Source organism: Bos indicus, chromosome 3, assembly GCF_029378745.1.
Source record: "Bos indicus isolate NIAB-ARS_2022 breed Sahiwal x Tharparkar chromosome 3, NIAB-ARS_B.indTharparkar_mat_pri_1.0, whole genome shotgun sequence".
NCBI classification, from domain to species: domain Eukaryota; kingdom Metazoa; phylum Chordata; class Mammalia; order Artiodactyla; family Bovidae; genus Bos; species Bos indicus.
In genome coordinates, this window is record NC_091762.1 from 84,675,679 (window position 1) to 84,693,291 (window position 17,613).

At 36.1% G+C, this 17,613-nt stretch overlaps 1 protein-coding gene across 4 annotated transcripts in view; it reads right to left on the reverse strand.

Annotated features, from left to right (window-relative positions):
* The window catches only part of NFIA (nuclear factor I A), a 399,012-nt gene that overhangs the window by 220,655 nt on the left and 160,744 nt on the right, over positions 1-17,613 (reverse strand). Inside the window, exon 3 of one of the 4 annotated variants that reach the window (XM_070780245.1) lies at positions 1-17,613. This exon is cut by the window's right edge and continues 135,587 nt beyond it. The exons of the other annotated variants lie outside the window; for them this stretch is intronic. The gene's annotated coding sequence lies outside the window, so the exon portion shown is untranslated. 4 annotated transcript variants of the gene reach the window in all.

The window sequence follows — 17,613 nt, forward strand, 5'->3', positions numbered from 1 at the left end:
CCTGGGATGATTTTTTTTTTTTTTTTAAATGGAACTGACCAACCTCACCATATCAACTCCCACAGAAAAATTTCAGGTCTTGACCCTTTACAAGTCTCACAGCCCAGGATATGAACCCTATCTGCCAATTCTCTCTGATTTTCCTTGTTGGGGGAAAAAAACCCAGAATATCTCTAAATCTATGAAAAGAATATGAACAAGAAATAGAATAGAAGCATTCCCTTTCAATATGGAAGGAGCTAGTAGTTGATTGGTTAGTTTTTAAAACGGATAAAAATAAATTTTTATGAGACATACACACCTTAAGCAATTTAACTTTAAAGACATATGCACATTTCTTGGCAGTCCTTCTATACAGAAATACAGCCTTAACTTTAATATCTGCTAAATGCAGCATCTTTCTTATATAAACCACACCTATATAAGATTTTTTAAGTGCAGGGAGAATCTAAACATACTTCTAAGATAATCTAAGCACAGGATCCTTTTATAGTTTTACAAATTTCCCTTTACAATTGAGACAACTCACCCACACGTTACAAAACTCACCCACACATGACAAAAACATTTTTGTAACTCACCTTTAATAAGCTAATGGCTTATTTTCACAGAAATAAAACTTCCTTTTTCTTTTTGAAATCACATAAATTTAATTAAATTATAACAATACCAATAATACTAGTATAAATAGGTCTAAGGATAATGAAACTAACTTTTGGTAGGCACACAGCTACTAATAACAAAAGTGCAAGTTTGTGCCGGCAGCGAACGACTGGCCCTTAGGATTCAGCACGCTCCAGGCACCAGCTGGTGTAAGGGAAAACGTCTTAGTCTTGCGAACTGGTTAATACAGATCTTCTCCAGTGAGGGTCAACCCAACGAAAATAAAATTCAAATCGTTATTGAGTGGATATTATGAGAAGGCATTGATGCTTGATGCATAATGCTTGTTGGTGGGACATAAGATTGAAAAACATACCTTTCTCTGAATTCTGGTATAACTCTAATTTCTAATAATGGAAGAAATAACTAGAACTTCTCAGAGTTACTCTATTTAAAATTAGGAAATAATTAAATTGATTTAACTGTATTTCAAGAACAGGAAAAATAATTGGACTGTTTAGCTCCTAATATAGTATTTTCAAGTTATAAACTTTATTTATATTTTTGTCATTTTGTAAAACCATCAGCATGTCATTACTTCTGTCTTGATTTAAATTTGTATTTAGTGAAACATTTTTTTTTAATTAGAGACACTATGTTAATGGAAATTTTTATTTCCATTTTAACATAATTTGGTTTGACAATTCAAAATCACATAGATAATACTGTCATTTAAAAAATTATTTCAGGTTAATATAGCTAACACTTTTCACGTGATTGTACTTAATTGTTCAGCAACAAAAAGCATTAACTTCAACTTTCTGCTTATTACCAGTTAACTTCTTATCAACTTCAAAATAAACATATTACTTAAGTATATTCCTATATGATGATGATGGAAACAGCAAGGATTTACCAACTGCTTGAATAAGAATGGTCAGCACTGTGAGCCAAGTTATTCACATGCATGTAACTTTCCCAGAAACTTTTGCAAAGCAAATATTATTCTCCTTATTTCAGATTGAAGAAACTGAAACAGCACTGAGAGAAAAATCTGGATCTCAAAAATAGACTGACTCCAAGCTTAGGCTCTCTCACTTCAACAAGGGTCTGTGGCATGTGTTTAAAGTAAACCAGAGAGCATAGGCTTTCCTTTCCAGTGAAATTTTTATTTGTACAGATGTGTGTGTACATGTTGGAGTGCACATATATGCACACACACACACACACACACACACTTTGGTTAAATCAATTTCATATGCAAAAGAAAGTGAGCCAGGGCTAAGTTATTAAAAGAAGCCTTTGAAGCAAGGAGCGATGATGTGTGAAAGACATGCCACAAAAGTTTATTTAAACAAAGAACAAGCACGGGAGGATGAAACAAAAGTGAAAATAAGGGAAATGAAAGCTCTCCATCTTTTCCATCCTTCCTCTGTTGTGTATGGATTTCTCATACATAGAAAAGACAGAAAGAGATGTCTGGAATTTGTGGAGTATCCAAAAGTAAAATAGCTTTCATCAATCTATAGTTCATATAAACCAAATCCACACAGGTTTTCAATGAGCTTCTCAATATTAATTATCCTTTGGTAGGGTGCATAATTCCCTACTTGCAAGAAAAAAATTTCACGGTAAGATTTTATAATATATTTGTATAATATCTTTTTCAATGGTATATTATGAAAGCAAAAGTTGACATGGCTTTAGAAAAGAGATAAAGAGAGCCTTTTCATTTTACACTCATAATGCTCTATACAACATTTCATTATCTCAAAGGACATTTCAAAAGGCACTTAACTGGCCCATAGTTGTCTTACAATTTCAAATTTTGTCTGGTCATGTAAATAACACTGTAAAGTTTAAAATAAAATCATGAAAAGAAACATATTACATGGCATAGGCCATTTACTTTCTGTTCATGTACATGCCTATATACAGATGATGGAACATTATAATTAAGCTGTTATATCTATATTATCAGAGGTACTCTTAAAAGTAAGGTAATAAATTCCAAGTTATCTCTCAACACAAACATTCCCAAGTATAGGGCTACAGCAGACATCTTAGCTAAAAGTGAAAAATTCAGCCAATCATGCAGAAATTACATTTATGACACACACCATCCAGGGCATATAGAACTGACACAGCACTTAAAGAAACAAACATTCTTTTTTAACTAAATAAAAAGGGACTTTTAAGTTGCTCTTTGGAACCGAATTAGAAAGAGTGGTCAAAAAACTACAAAGCAGAAAGGAGCTGGTCCTCTTATCTGAAGTTAAAAATTATTTTTGTCTACTTGAATTTAAATTGACAATATTATAAAAGTCTTATAGAGACTCTATACTTACAGAAGGCATTATTGCCTTTGCATATAATGGAAGCACATTTCTAGCACTTATATTATTACAAATATGGAAAACGGCTTCCAGAAGCTTTTAGCAATGTGCTCTTTGTCTTTTTTCCAAAGAAGTAATCCAATTAAAACAATCATTTTCAACATACAGGACTAGGACAAGGACCTGTACATCTTACCCAGCATCTTACAAATTCTATGAAAATAGATTGAAAACTTCCATATGCTTTCTATGTACTTGTATTAACGAAACACAGTTTACAAATATTTTCTTAGAAAAGTGTATTTTTTTAAGCTTTTATCCATGATAATTTCAACCTTTATTTCACTAGTGTACCTGTGTACTGAAACTTGTCAACAAAAACATGGTAATAAATACCATTCATTTCTGATAAATTTCTTCCACCTCCTTCTGTCACGCTTTCCATAATAAGCATAGAGAAGGCACTTAAATGTGTTGGCTAATGTTCTTACAGTGGGTTTATTTCACTGTTCACCCTAACTACAATATCTGATTTCCTTCTGAAGAGAATTTATTCATTGATTTATCTTATTTATCTTATGTTCTAGCCTTTTCCTCAATTTCATAAACTTAATTCTTGTGACCAGTTTTTTTCTTGTGGCCATTTTTTTTCAATCAAAAATACTTACTGAGCATCTTGCATAAGCTGCGTTTTTAAATGGTTTGCACTACAAAGAATAGTGATGAAATCACTAAATAAAAATATTTTGTTTTACATCTTTCAGCATGTCTGTCAGATAAAAGATGGATACCTTCCTTTGAAGGTATCTGAATGGATCGCCAAATGATTACTGACTTCTCTCTCACAGCTCAAATAAATAATTAAAAGGAGATATACGCAGATTGGTTGCATACTTAAGAGATAGAATCAATTAAAACAAAATGGTATGAATGCTCCTCCAATAATATATCACTTCAGGGACCATAAAATGCCATCTTTATATTTGCAGAATCACTAAGCCTTAGTGCTCTCTCTCCATGTGCGTTTAGAGTGGGGGCTCAGTGTGTATGCTGTTGCTGTGTTAGCATTCCTCACACATGCATGTTCAGTCATTTAGTCATGTCCAACTCTTTGTGACCCCATGGACTGTAGCCCACCAGGCTCCCTTGTCCATGGGATTTCCCAGGCAAGAATACTGGAGTGGGTCGCCATTTCCTTCTCCAGGGAATCTTCCCGACCCAGGGATGGAACCTGCATTTCCTGCATTGACAGGTGGGTTCGTTACCATTGAGCCGTCTGGAAAGCCCCTTTAATTCAATACTGTGGACAAACTCAAGTTTGGAGATTCCGGACAGCCTGAAATCCTCCCTTGCAAGAGTGCATTCGTATTTGGGACTTGCCTAATTTGTGCATTGAGAAGTTTTGTGCATGAAGTTTTCTCAAATCCATCTCACCCAAGTGTTCAGTGAAAAGGACTATCTTCCATTATTGTACACACAAAGCACAACCATACCCAGACTGGAACACCCTTGACTTCATTTTCACTTGAATCACTCTGCCCAGTGTTGTGGTTAGTTGTGTATAGGTTTGTCTCTCTTGCTAGAGTGAGAGCAAGTTGAAGTCTGGCCTTTCTTTTCCCTGCATCTCGTTCAGGGGCTGACAGACAAGGGCGTGGTAAATGCTGGCTGAATAAGATTTTTCAGAATTTCCTCAGATCCATGTTTACTTATCACCTTGTATACATAAAAGAAATATGTGAAACTCCTGAAGAGGAAATTTAATCCTTTATAAGGTTAGAAATAATGATGAAGATAACATTCTAGCAAAAAAAAAAGTTCAAAACCAGGAAACACTTAATTAAAGGAGGTCATGAGGATACTTATTCTCTCATTTAATAAACATAAGAAAGTTCTCAGGGTCATGTTGGCAGTGCACTATTTTTGGCCCTGAGATGAATAATCCCTTTCTAAGCTAAAATCATTGCCCAGCTGTGAAATAATGATAGCTGCAAGGAATCCAGTGGTGGCGGCAAACTCAACTCAAGGGTCCAATATTTGTAGGCACCAAGCAGACACTGCAGTGAAACAGCAGTGGTGACCAGATGTCAGAAACAGCCCGAGGGCTCCCTCTCACCACCCCTCACCCACGATGCTGCCTTCCTCCCCCACCCATTAAGGGTGGCATCAAGAGCAATTACAGCACGCACCCAACGGGCTGTGCCAGGCTGGCAGCTCTAACACCTGCCACGAGGTCTGCATGACATGAACAAAGACCCAGCAAGTAGCTTTAATGAGCAGATCCTATAACAGACAGAGCCCAGTGCATGTAGTGACTGCTTCAAAAGTACTGTTCATGGCTGACACAGGACTATTTCAGCAGCTATTTACGACATTCTTTAGCATCTAGAACTAAGCTAAGCACATATACTCTAAAAGCCCAATTCTTCAGAGTGCCATGTCTTACTTGGAGATGAAACATGAAAGTCTGTAAAGCACACACTTCACTCAGCATTTGCTTATCTGAAAATATTTCCCAGTGCCATTTAGGTGAGGAACTTAAGGTGCGTGTTGACACTCTTCATGGTGGATCTATAACTTTGTAAGTTGCAACCTCTTGAAGACAAGGAGGATTCCTCATTCATCTAGCTTTCGCCAGAAAAAAAGGTTACATGTACACAAGTAGATATATGGATAGCTGAAAGAATGCACAGACAAATGTATGAAAATCACTTAATCCTCACCAAATTCATCATAAGACTGACACTCAAAGCAAACTCGATAGGAGATTGAAAGAGAGTCCTCATTTTGGGTAGCTGTCAACATTTACAGGCAAAAGGAATGATTTTAGAATTCTTGAATACTCAAGGACACTGACCTGTAAAAATAGTCATACAAAATGTGTAGTCAACTTAATAGAATCACTGATACAGTAAGTGATACTACTAAGTGATACTAAGGCTACTAATGAAGAACTACAGAAAGACCAGTGAGCTAACTGATGGAGAGAGACCAGCACATGATGTTCAAGGTAGAGGAAGCATTTGGTGTGTGATAACTATTATACTTCTGACTATGGTGATTAATAAAGGAAAGTGAGGCCAGTGAGTTATAATGTGTCCTCAACAGATCAGTCACCTCATCTTCAAAATAGATTTAATGAACAATGACACAAAGACTGTTGTTTTGGGGGACAGGCTTCCTAAACGACAACAATAGCATTTCCAGATGTTTTTAAGAATTGAAAGGAATCTAATAAATCATTTTTTAGAAGAGATCAATGCCCCAAAAGATTAATCTACCTGCATCTTAAGTCATGCAACTAATTAGAAGCCAAGTAACTTCACTAATCAGGGATTCTGTTCCCTTTTGCATAAAAGGACAAATAATACTTAGCTCCCTTCAACTTACACTGTCATAATAAAGGATAGATAAGTATTTGATACAAAGGTTCAGGATTTATTCAAGACAACATTACTCTTTCAAAATAATGTTGATGAAGATCTCTACTATTAATACCATGACTAGGATGACAACCATTACTATTACCCTATTTATGTCTTGGGCTTCCCTGATAGCTCAGTTGGTAAAGAATCCGCCTGTAATACAGGAGACCCCAGTTCGATTCCTGGTTGACTTTTGAGGGATCCTGGGAATATTAAGACTTGAAAGGAGGCACCTGTTCTTCTTTTGAACTAGTATTATTATTGGAACTTCATAATAGGATAACTATATCTAAGTACTAAGCATCTTATGATTCATCAGTTCAGCTCAGTTGCTCAGTTGTGTCTGACTCTTCACAATCCCACGGACTGCAGCATGCCAGGCTTCGCCGTCCTTCACCATCTCCCTGAATTTGCTCAAACTCATGTCCATTGAGTCAGTGATGTCACCCAAACATCTCATCCTTGTCGTCCCATTCTCCTCCTGCCTTCAATCTTTCCCAGCATCAGAATATTTTCTAATGAGTCAGCTCTTTGCATCAGGTGGCCAAAGTATTGGAGCTTCAGCTTCAGCATCAGTCCTTCCAATGAATATTCAGGGTTGATTTCCTTTAGGATTGACTGGTTTGATCTCCTTGCAGTCCAAGGGCCTCTCAAGAATCTTCTCCAACACCACAGTTCAAAACCTTTCCAAAATAAAACAGCTCACTTCCAAATGCAAAGTTTGTCTTCAAATTTGGGGCACATTAAAGCAGCCACTAGGAAACAGTGGGTTTTAATGAAATGCACTAGGGTTCGTTATTTTTGATTCTTTGGGGTTTGCACAGGGTTTACAGGACTCCACTCAGTTTATGGGGTTCAGACAAGGCTCAAAGTGAATTTCACCTGGAACTTTTCACATGGTTTGAGCATTAACCAGGGATTGAGTGGTTTATAGATCATCCAGAAGAATTTCAGTCTTGGAGTCTTGCCTTGAACTCTAAGTATTTAAATTTCAAGTAAATTTATATCACAAAATGACAATAGGTTTTTAGTAACTATTTCTACTTATTTTTGCTGTTTTAAATGAAAATGAAATGTAAAGAAGATACATGGAGAAAAGGGTTTGATAATCCAGAGTTTACGAAAACAAACAAAAAAAAGTTTTGATATTTATATAATATTTTACAGTTTAAAGGGCTTTCACATACATTAACTTATCAGAATGCTCACCACTAACCTTTGCAGGATGCGATTACATCAATTTTTATCCTAATATTATCTCAGACTCCTCACTTATATAATTATACATTTTAACTGAAATATTTATAAGGAATAATAATCAATTATTAATAGTAGTTATTTTGTAAACAAAGTGTCAAAGTCATTTTATGGCATTTTTCTTTCCTAAGGAACAAAACTTAGGCCATAATATATGGAAAGTATTTTGATGTCCCACAGTTAGGACTTTGAACTTTGAAAAATATATTTTATAGTTATGGAAATGTTTTCAGGGGATGTTATAATGTAGACCATGTTTAAAGATATAACACAATGAATGGGTACCTAACAAAGCAAAAGCTATGCCCGTCAATTTACTTCTGCATACACAGTTTATTCACTTTTAGGATGGTGTCATAAGTTTAGTTAAGAAAAAAGTCATCTGAATATTTGGGGCCAAAGTAATCAAAGGTCCAATTAAGTACTCCTCATAGTAATGATGGTTGGATAGCATCACCAATTCAACAGACATATAGTTAAGCAAACTCCGGGAGATAGTGATGGGAGCCTGGTATGATGCAGTCCAAGGGTCGCAAAAAGTTGGATACGACTTAGGGACTGAACAAAAATAAACAACAGTAATGTACAACAAAGGTCCATCTAGTCAAGGCTATGGTTTTTCCTGTGGTCATGTATGGATGTGAGAGTTGGACGGTGAAGAAGGCTGAGTGCCGAAGAATTGATGCTTTTGAACTGTGGTGTTGGAGAAGACTCTTGAGAGTCCCTTGGACTGCAAGGAGATCCAACCAGTCCATTCTGAAGGAGATCAGCCCTGGGATTTCTTTGGAAGGATTTCTTTGGAAGTTTCTAAAGCTGAAACTCCAGTACTTTGGCCACCTCATGCGAAGAGCTGACTCATTGGAAAAGACTCTGATGCTGGGAGGGATTGGGAGCAGGAGGAGAAGGGGATGACAGAGGATGAGATGGCTGGATGGCATCACTGACTCGATGGACGTGAGTCTGAGTGAACTCCGGGAGTTGGTGATGGACAGTGAGGCCTGGCGTGCTGCGATTCATGGGGTCACAAAGAGTCGGACATGACTGAGCGACTGGACTGAACTGAACTGAATGTACAAAATACCATTTTTGCTTATATTCTGAAGATTCAGATTTATCCCAGTCATCTTTCTATATGTATAACATATCTGAGTTAGAAGAATCTATCGAGAGGATATTTAGTCCAACTTATCTCAATCTATTAAAAGAATTTAAGGAAGAAAAAATACTTAAATCTCTAATATATCTTAGATAACAACTGGCAGTTCATAGTTCAGAGTCCACTTATCAGTGAGAACTTAAATCTAGACAGGTAGAAATAAAGTTTTTAGGATTATTCTTTGATAACTACGGGGCATGTATATAAAATAGTTTATCTGAAGCAAAATATTATGGCATTTAAAAAGGAAGGGGATGGTACTCTTTTGTTTGAAGAAAAATTCAAGATTTGGGCCTGCACCCAGTACTTGTGAATAATCTAAGGTTTTCAACAATCAATTATGAAAAGCATTAAAACACTGTCACATTATTTGGATGCTACTTTAAAATAAATAATAACTACTCTGCTGAGAATTTCTAACCCAAATCCAGGTGATTAGAGTGAACCAGATTATCCATCATTTTATTTAGGATTCATACTGTATAATTAAACTCACATTCATTCAAGGAACACAACAGCTAACCCCATCCCTCCAACTCCACTGCACACTGGCGTTTAGTGAAGGGCAGCCAGTTTCTCTCACCTATCCTGGCAGACCCAGGCCTCTGGCTGTGAAGAAAACCACAATGTGGGGAGGAAAGCCTACAAAAGAATGAAAACAGAAAGTGTCTAAGGCCTTGGCAGAAGGACACTAAATAAAATAGAGAGTGGTGACTCATTTTGGCAGTGAATCCACCTCAACCCCTTCAAAGCCTTTGGCACGAGTCCTCAGAGGAGACCCCAGCCTTTTGCCAAGCCACAAAACACCACAATTATTATCGCAGCAGTCATCAACAAAACAGATTTTGTAAACTGACTTGTTGGCACATAGATTAAAGAAGCTATAAAAAGGAATAACAGCTGTTTGGGTTGCCCTATGCAGAAAGCTACTATATAGAAAGTAAATTTTATATCTCTATACATACGTGGGTAGAACTAGCATACACGTACACCCCATGTACTAATTATACGTGCATACTATGTAAAGAAAGGGTAAAATGCCAAACAGACCAAACATGAGTTTAAAACACAATCTTGTGAAATTAAAATATTCACTTTGGAAGGACTAATAGAAAAATTTCCTGAAGAAATGATTTTGTACTTCACTAACCGAAAATATGGACTATGTCGTACAGTGGCAAAGTTTTTCTTAAAAATATTGAAAAGTACTGTTTTTCACAGAAGCAAGAATGCTGAATTATCTGTTAATTTAACAACACTCTGCTTTATTCTACCTCCCTAAACACTGCCTGAATGGCATTTTATACTACAAAATTTAGAATTACCTCATGTTTCAGGCAACCTGAAAAAATTCTATTTGCTTACATATTCATGGGCATAATATGAGCAAAGCAAAAATAGAATATTTCTAGGGATTTCATATTTACCTTTCTACTACAATATCATTCACTTAAATAAACTGCCAATGAAAAAATACATAATAGAAAAGAATGGGAAAATTTGACAGGTAATAATCAGTACTACTTATACATTCCTAATTTGAAGATTACACATGTACTATGATTCATTGTAAAGAGGCATGAACTCCTGATTTTTAATTCAGAAAGAAAGGTTTTACTCAAGTTCCTTGTCATTAACTCACAGTAAAATACATAAGAATTACAAGAAATGTTTTTAATTAAACTAGCTTACATTTGTAATATCATGTAACATTGCAAATGTACTCTGTAAATATACATTAAGGCATCTGCAATGCAATTTTCATATCACACACACATTTGCCCAGCTAACCTCTAAAAGCCTAGGTAGCTCTATGCTGAAACTTTCAGAGCTGAAACATCTTAATGGGCATTGATCTTTTACACTGAAGGATGCAAAGTTCAAATTTCAGCACCGTCAATAACGTTTGGTTTCACCTATTGAATGGCTGGCTGAGCCTTGGTTGACAATGCCTACCAGGAGCGAAAAGACTAGAAAAGAACTACAAGAGCTACAGTCATTGTTAACTAAACACAAAGTTGTTTTTGTTTGTTTTTTGTTTTTTTTTACTGATATCAGTTTAAAAAAAATAATAAAAGAACCGAGAAGCCACATTTCTTGGCTACCTCTTACAACAGAGTATATACCAAGTGTAACCTGCCTACTAAACAGCTCTCCATGACTGAACAAATCCTAAAACTGCTGACTGCCAAGAGCTCAAACTATATAAACCACATTACTATAATATTATCACTAGCCAATTCCACTACTGATTGACACAAAACAAAACATGCCCTTCATGACAACCAGCTTCTTCGTATAGCTACTTAAGTATTTAATAAAATGATCTATCAATTAAAAATTCTCTTTAGGAATTCAGGATTTCATCAGAATATAAAACCTAGCCCACAGCTGATATAAAACAGAAGACCTATTTAAGGAATTCCCTGAGTAAACTGACGGCCTGGAGAAGTTAATTCACCAAGCATATTTTTTAACGTGTCACACAGAGAAGAATTTTAACAAGTTGTAGAAATATACTCACCATTAGGTCATTGTTCAAAATACCACAAACCCTACACTGCTACTTTGTTCAGCATTAGTTATTTATATCTAATAACCAAAACACACAGTACTAACTTCACAGGGTCTAATTAAAATCCTTTGTCCAGGTTTTGCTTTTCAAGTTCCAGCTCTTTTCCCTTATTGTGATTTCCCCAGCTTCTCTGTCTACCTTGGAACCCAAGCACATTATGCAGGCAGCACAATGAACTAACATGCCAGCAGAAGTAGTTTGCTCCACCTATCCAAGAATGTTAAAAGCATCCAAGCACACACACACTGTCTCCTGTGTAGCCTGGAGATCCCTGTTGAGCTCATGCCAAGTGTCTGAGAAGTTGGACCCTGCATCCGGTATTTACACTAAGCTAAAATTCTAATCAGCACTAACAGCAGTATGTTTTAATTCACCCTTATGATTTTATTTCAATCTGCTAAGTAGCACAACTGCCAGAAAGCAATTGCTATAAACTTAAGTAAACAAATGCAAAACTAAAATAAATCTTAAACCTGTTGTATATAAAGTTTGTGCCACTTAAGGCAGGCAGTACAAAAAGGCACAGCCCGAAGCCTTGGTTAACGCTCTTGGATCTCGGTTAGAAAGCTCTTTGAAAGCGCTGCTTCGTCTAGTCTCCCCCTACCCCCACCCAACCCCTTTCTAAAGAATTATTTGGTGCATATTAGATCAGGTGGAGAAAATGGCCATGTAGTTTTACGGTGGTGTTTTCACCTCACGTATTCCCCTGAATAGTCTTCTGCCAAGCATGGGATGCAAGGAATACACGGTGACTACTTGAATCTCTGGATGATACTACAACCACTCGTGCCAAGGAGTTGGTGCCAAGTCTTGCATCTTCGGGCTTTTTTTTCCCCTTCCTTTTTGGGTGGTAGTTGTGTGTTGGGGAGGGGGGTGGTTAAGAGTGGCAGTGGGGGAATCTGCCCAGCAGATCCTGTGAACTTGGTCACCATTTTGAACCTGTTCGGTGTGCTCAGACCTTGGCAGCCATCTTACAGCTTGGCAACCATTTTGAGAATGTGTTTGGCAGGCGCTCAGAATTCGCTGACACTGTTTAAATAGAAGGCTAGTTAAAAATAGTCCACATTCAACAATACAGTGTGGTATCAGGTAGACTAACCCTCAATAAATCTTGCCAACCAACCAATTTATAACATCTTCACCAAAGTAAATGACACCCCAATTTTCTGAAATACATCACGCTGAAGCGGCTGAAAATGTGATTCTTTAACCCTTTAGCACACAAGTTCTTAAAAATCAATCCTGGAGGGACACCAGTGAGCAGGAAAGTGGAGGGTATGAAGAAGGAAAGAGATGGCCAAAAACATAGCCACAATTTGTGTCACAACATTCACAAGCCAGTTCAATTTCAAGATATAAAATAGAAGGGAGAAGGGCTGTCATCACACCCCACGAAGTACAATTCTAGAGAATGATTCCAAAATGTCAGATTGTGTCCTACTTAATGCCCTATGAGTTCATGGACACTATCTTAAGGACCTTTAATATAATTACCCAAAAGACAAGAACAAATGTCATCTTAAGAACTAGCCTAAAAGAAAGCAAAAAGAGAAAACTTGTACATAATACTATTTTTCCAAAACTAAGAGTTGTATTTTCTGACACTGCTGTTATAGTCAACTTCACTCTTTCTCCATAAGTTTCAATGTTTCTGACTCAACCAAAAATAACTTCTGCCATCAAAACATTTCTTGATGGCAACAAACCTGAAATAAAAGTGATAATATTGCACTGGTGTGACTTTGGCATCATTACCAGATTCATATCATTTTGTAGAAGGTTGAATTAACTACATGACACTGGATGGCAATTTTACCACCATATGGAAAAGGAACATAACAATCTAACAATCTGAAATATCTTTTCCCTACTAAAATAAACAACATATTAATATACAATTTAGTATCTTCCCTTCAATGTTGTAAGTATTTAATATCATATTATAGAGGATCATTTATGGTAAAAAAGACCATATTGTTTATGGTTTTATGGGAAAAAAATCTAAATGAACTCAATTTTCTATGAGTCTATAATTATTGTTAAATCATAAATATGATAAAACTTAAAATATTTTGACTCTTGCGATATCAAAAAAATTTTTCAAGTCATTAAATAATATCCCCAACCAAATATCTGTTATTTAAATTTTAAAGTATCTTGAGGGCATGATGGATACCTGGCTTCTATCTTGGTTTCAACTGTGATATAATTCCACACAGCACCTAAAAGGCTAAATCTATGCACTATTTACACTGTTTGTAATACTGCAGTATTTTTAAACTTTAAGACTAAACTTTAACATTTCTACTGAAATTCAATTCAGGAACTATTTTACTTCACATAATATCATACAGAGTGAAACAATTAATTAAATGATGATCCAAATTAGAACATGACATAGGAAAACATTACGCTGAAACGGATCAGTCCAAAATCCTGATACTATTAGATGTCTCTTTATTGAATGACAGTATCTGCAGTAGATGACGTAAACGGTGCTAGAATAGTTTGGAATGCATTGATAAATTGCTCTATCGATTCCGTTCTGCTTCACTTACCATAATTATAGCACAGTAATGGAAGACATGAATGATATATTTTTACTAGAGAGGAAAGCCCAGAGTTTGCCTGTTTCTTTATGAGATTATACCAAATCCTTTCAATTAATACAGCATGATGGATATCTAACACTGAGAATAAGAAGCTTGATTCTAGTGTTCCTGCTTAAATATCACTGTTCAAATATTTGGCCCTTATTTCAAATAAATGTATTTAGTATTTTAAAGACACAGCATTTGCACCTCTGTAGGATGCTGTTTCAACATAATCTTACAGAAACATTTTCATTCCATTTAGAAATTTATCTTTCAAAATTTGAAGCCATCTTACAAACACAATTTTTTTTTCATCTTGTATTCACTGAATATAAATATACTAGAGGTTACCTTACAGCTTCTCAAGGGTAATTCTGATAAGACTTATTATGTTGAAGGAAAATAAATATTAAAATGAAAGAAAAATATAGGTAAGCAACTTAAACCCTCATTTGTGGAAGAAAAATGTAATGATTTTCAAATTCAAATAACAAGAGATTTAATAGAAAGCATTCAAATGAAAATTAAGACATTTTAACAGAAAATTATAATGACTATTAATTATCTGTAGTTATTCAATATCCATAAATGACACCATAGAGTTTCAAAGAAACCAAAAGCTGCATTAAACCACTCAAGCATTATACTTGACACTGTGCCATCTTCTTTATGATATCACCATCCCACAGTATTGCTAAGGAAGGACACCAGGTTTTCCCAAATGGATACATTTAAAATTAAAAGTGTCATTCCAAGTCATGCAAAAGGAATTTGAGGAATTCTGAACAGGATATAACGGAGTCTTAACAACTCAGAGCAAGGCTTGAATTGCTTTTTATTTGAATATATTCTTTTTTTTAATAAACTCTTTAATAAAAAGGTCTCATTCTATTGCTGTTTAGAAGAAATAGGGTAAATTTTTCAAATCAATTCACAGGGGAAAAAAATTTCCCCCAACAACTAAATGGTGTAAAAATTGATCTGTACTTCCCCTCTCACATTACAAAGGCTGTCACAGGGAATAAAATGTAACCCAGGAGGGCTGTGGCAGCTATCAAATCTTCCCTGACACACTATAATGTCTGAAGTCCAGACACCAAAGGTTTACATCAGAAAAACTCCAGCATGTAGTGAACAACTCAAAACCAACTATCGACCACGCTATTGATTTTCTGTGGGGAAACCAAGACGGGGAAAAGCACCAGAAAAGATAGAATTTCCCTTTTCTTTCTTCCTCCCCAACTTAGTGGGCTGCCAGCCTTAGGTCTTCTCAGGCTTGCACCCTCTGAGTTTTGCATTGCACCTAGCCAGGATGTCTGCCTGAGATAATTCAAGCTAAAGGCATATGATCTCAGTAGAAACGGACTCTCCACCGACTTGCAACACAACCTAACTCAGACCCAAAAGCATTTCTTGACAGAAGGGTACTGGAAGAGACCAGGGAACAACAACTAGAAAAATAAGACACATGTATGATTCACATGATTATCTTTTCAAAGGATGTTTGAAACTCTCTGACTTCTAAAGTTCACAAATTAAGCTTGACTCAGTAACTGATAGGACGTTAAGACAATCACATTTAGAACAGCTTCTATGTATAGTATGGACAAGGTGCCACAGATAGACGTATTTGGAAATTAGGAGGTGACCCACCCATCCCCAGTTCCCAGCTAATTACACATAAAAGTCCAAGTTAATAGAAAAAAAAAATCTAATTTTTTTCCCCTTTCATATAAATTTACACAAAATGGGTCATTCAAGAAGCTGAAAGGTAACAAAACAAAGTGCTTGCTTTAGCTCCTTGGGGTCTTAGTTACATAATTTTGAACTGGTTGAGGATCATTTACTTGGATCATTATAATCATATCCTACAAGTATTCTGCCATTTAATTTGTGAAATGCATGACCACAGATCATGTACATGGGAAGAATTATTAGATGCATTCATTTTACTACTAAATTTAGAGATGGCTCTGAGCCATTTAAAAATAATAACAATAATAATAATGATTAATAACAATGCACTTCCATTCTGACTTAAAGAGCTATCTCAAGGGGTTTTCCAGCTGTTTGCTAATTAAGTCTCATACCCCTCCTTGCTAGTAGATGGGCTCCGTTAGGCCAATTTGACACCTGGGAAAGCTGAGACACAGCAGACTAGGAAGGCTAGATCACAATCCAAGAGCACACACAAGAATGTGGGAAACCTACCGAATAACCCACCTTGTGATAGTTATATCTGAAGACAGTGATAGAAAAGAGAAAACCTCATAGATCTAATGAAAAAACAAGCAGACTGCTGTTGACTTTGTTGTTTAAAAAAAAAAAAAAATGAGTCTTGTGTGTTTCCTTTTACCTATGCTGCTCATGAGGAGAAAAACTAGTTTGTAAATTTTCTAAATTTTATTTCTAATATACTCAAGCACAATATTTTGCCCACCATAGAGAATTAAGAATTTATCAATTAATTGTCAAAATAATTCATTCTTTTACTGTTAATATAACCCAACAAAGATGAGGTTCTCTTGTTATCTTTGGTTTAATAAAACTACTTGAATATTACAAAAATAAGTGTACATTTTGCAGAATCATGAGAACGCTTTTACTTGGAACATGGCTATGTTAGTCTGAGGTTCTTGATCATATGAATTAGAAATTACCATATCGTTGACTGTTGTGAGGGTTAAGAAGTGCTTTTCACTCCTTCACTCATTCATTCAACACTAGGAATGGAGATGAAAAACACACATACTAGGTACCATGCAGCATTCTGGGTGCCATGGACACAGCAGTGAACACAAGGGGCAGAACTCCCTGCTCCTGGAGAGCTTACATTAGACTGGAGTTGAAGATAAAGTGTCTAGATCTATATTGGGCTTTCCAGGTGGCACTATTGGTAAAGAACCTGCCTGCCAATACAGGAGACGTAAGACATACGAGTTTGATCCCTAGGGGGAAAGACCCCTAGAGGAGGGCATGGCAACCCACTCCAGTATTCTCACCTGAAGAATCCCATGGACAGAGGAGCCCGGCGGGCTATAGTCCATAGAATCGCAAAGATTAGACATGACTGAAGCGACTTAGCACACAGCAGATATGTATTAATTAATCCGTGAAAAATGATTAAGCACCTTAGGCACCGGGATAAAGACATGAAAAAGTCATTGGCTACAACTTTATAGGGTTATTTGTTTTCTTTTTTCCAAAGGTTAATTTTCTTAAAGTTTTCTCACTGTTGAAAAGCAAAAGAGTGATTGCCAAAGCTCTTTGTCTAGATATAATTAGAGAAATGGACTGTATCTGCTACGAACTAAAAAGCACACAGTCCTTGGTTGTGCCCTTCACACATTAACACAAATGAATCCACTGAGTCATTTTAAACTAACTGACAACAGGAAAAAGAAAGATGTCACAGAACAATGAGATGGGATGATCAGAAACAAGAAAGCCATCCTTTCTAGGAAAATTCTTCTCCAACAGCAGTTTAACATGTATCCAAATTAGACTCTCAGGGCCAGGTGCAGCTTGGAAGCTCTTTGTTAGTCCTAGAAACTAACAAAGAGTTTGGGTTTCTTCTATTTCTTTGTATGTTAAAATGCCTGTATATAATTTTTGTAGGCCAGGGTCACTATTTTTGGTTTGGATACGATAAAGTACATTATGACAACTC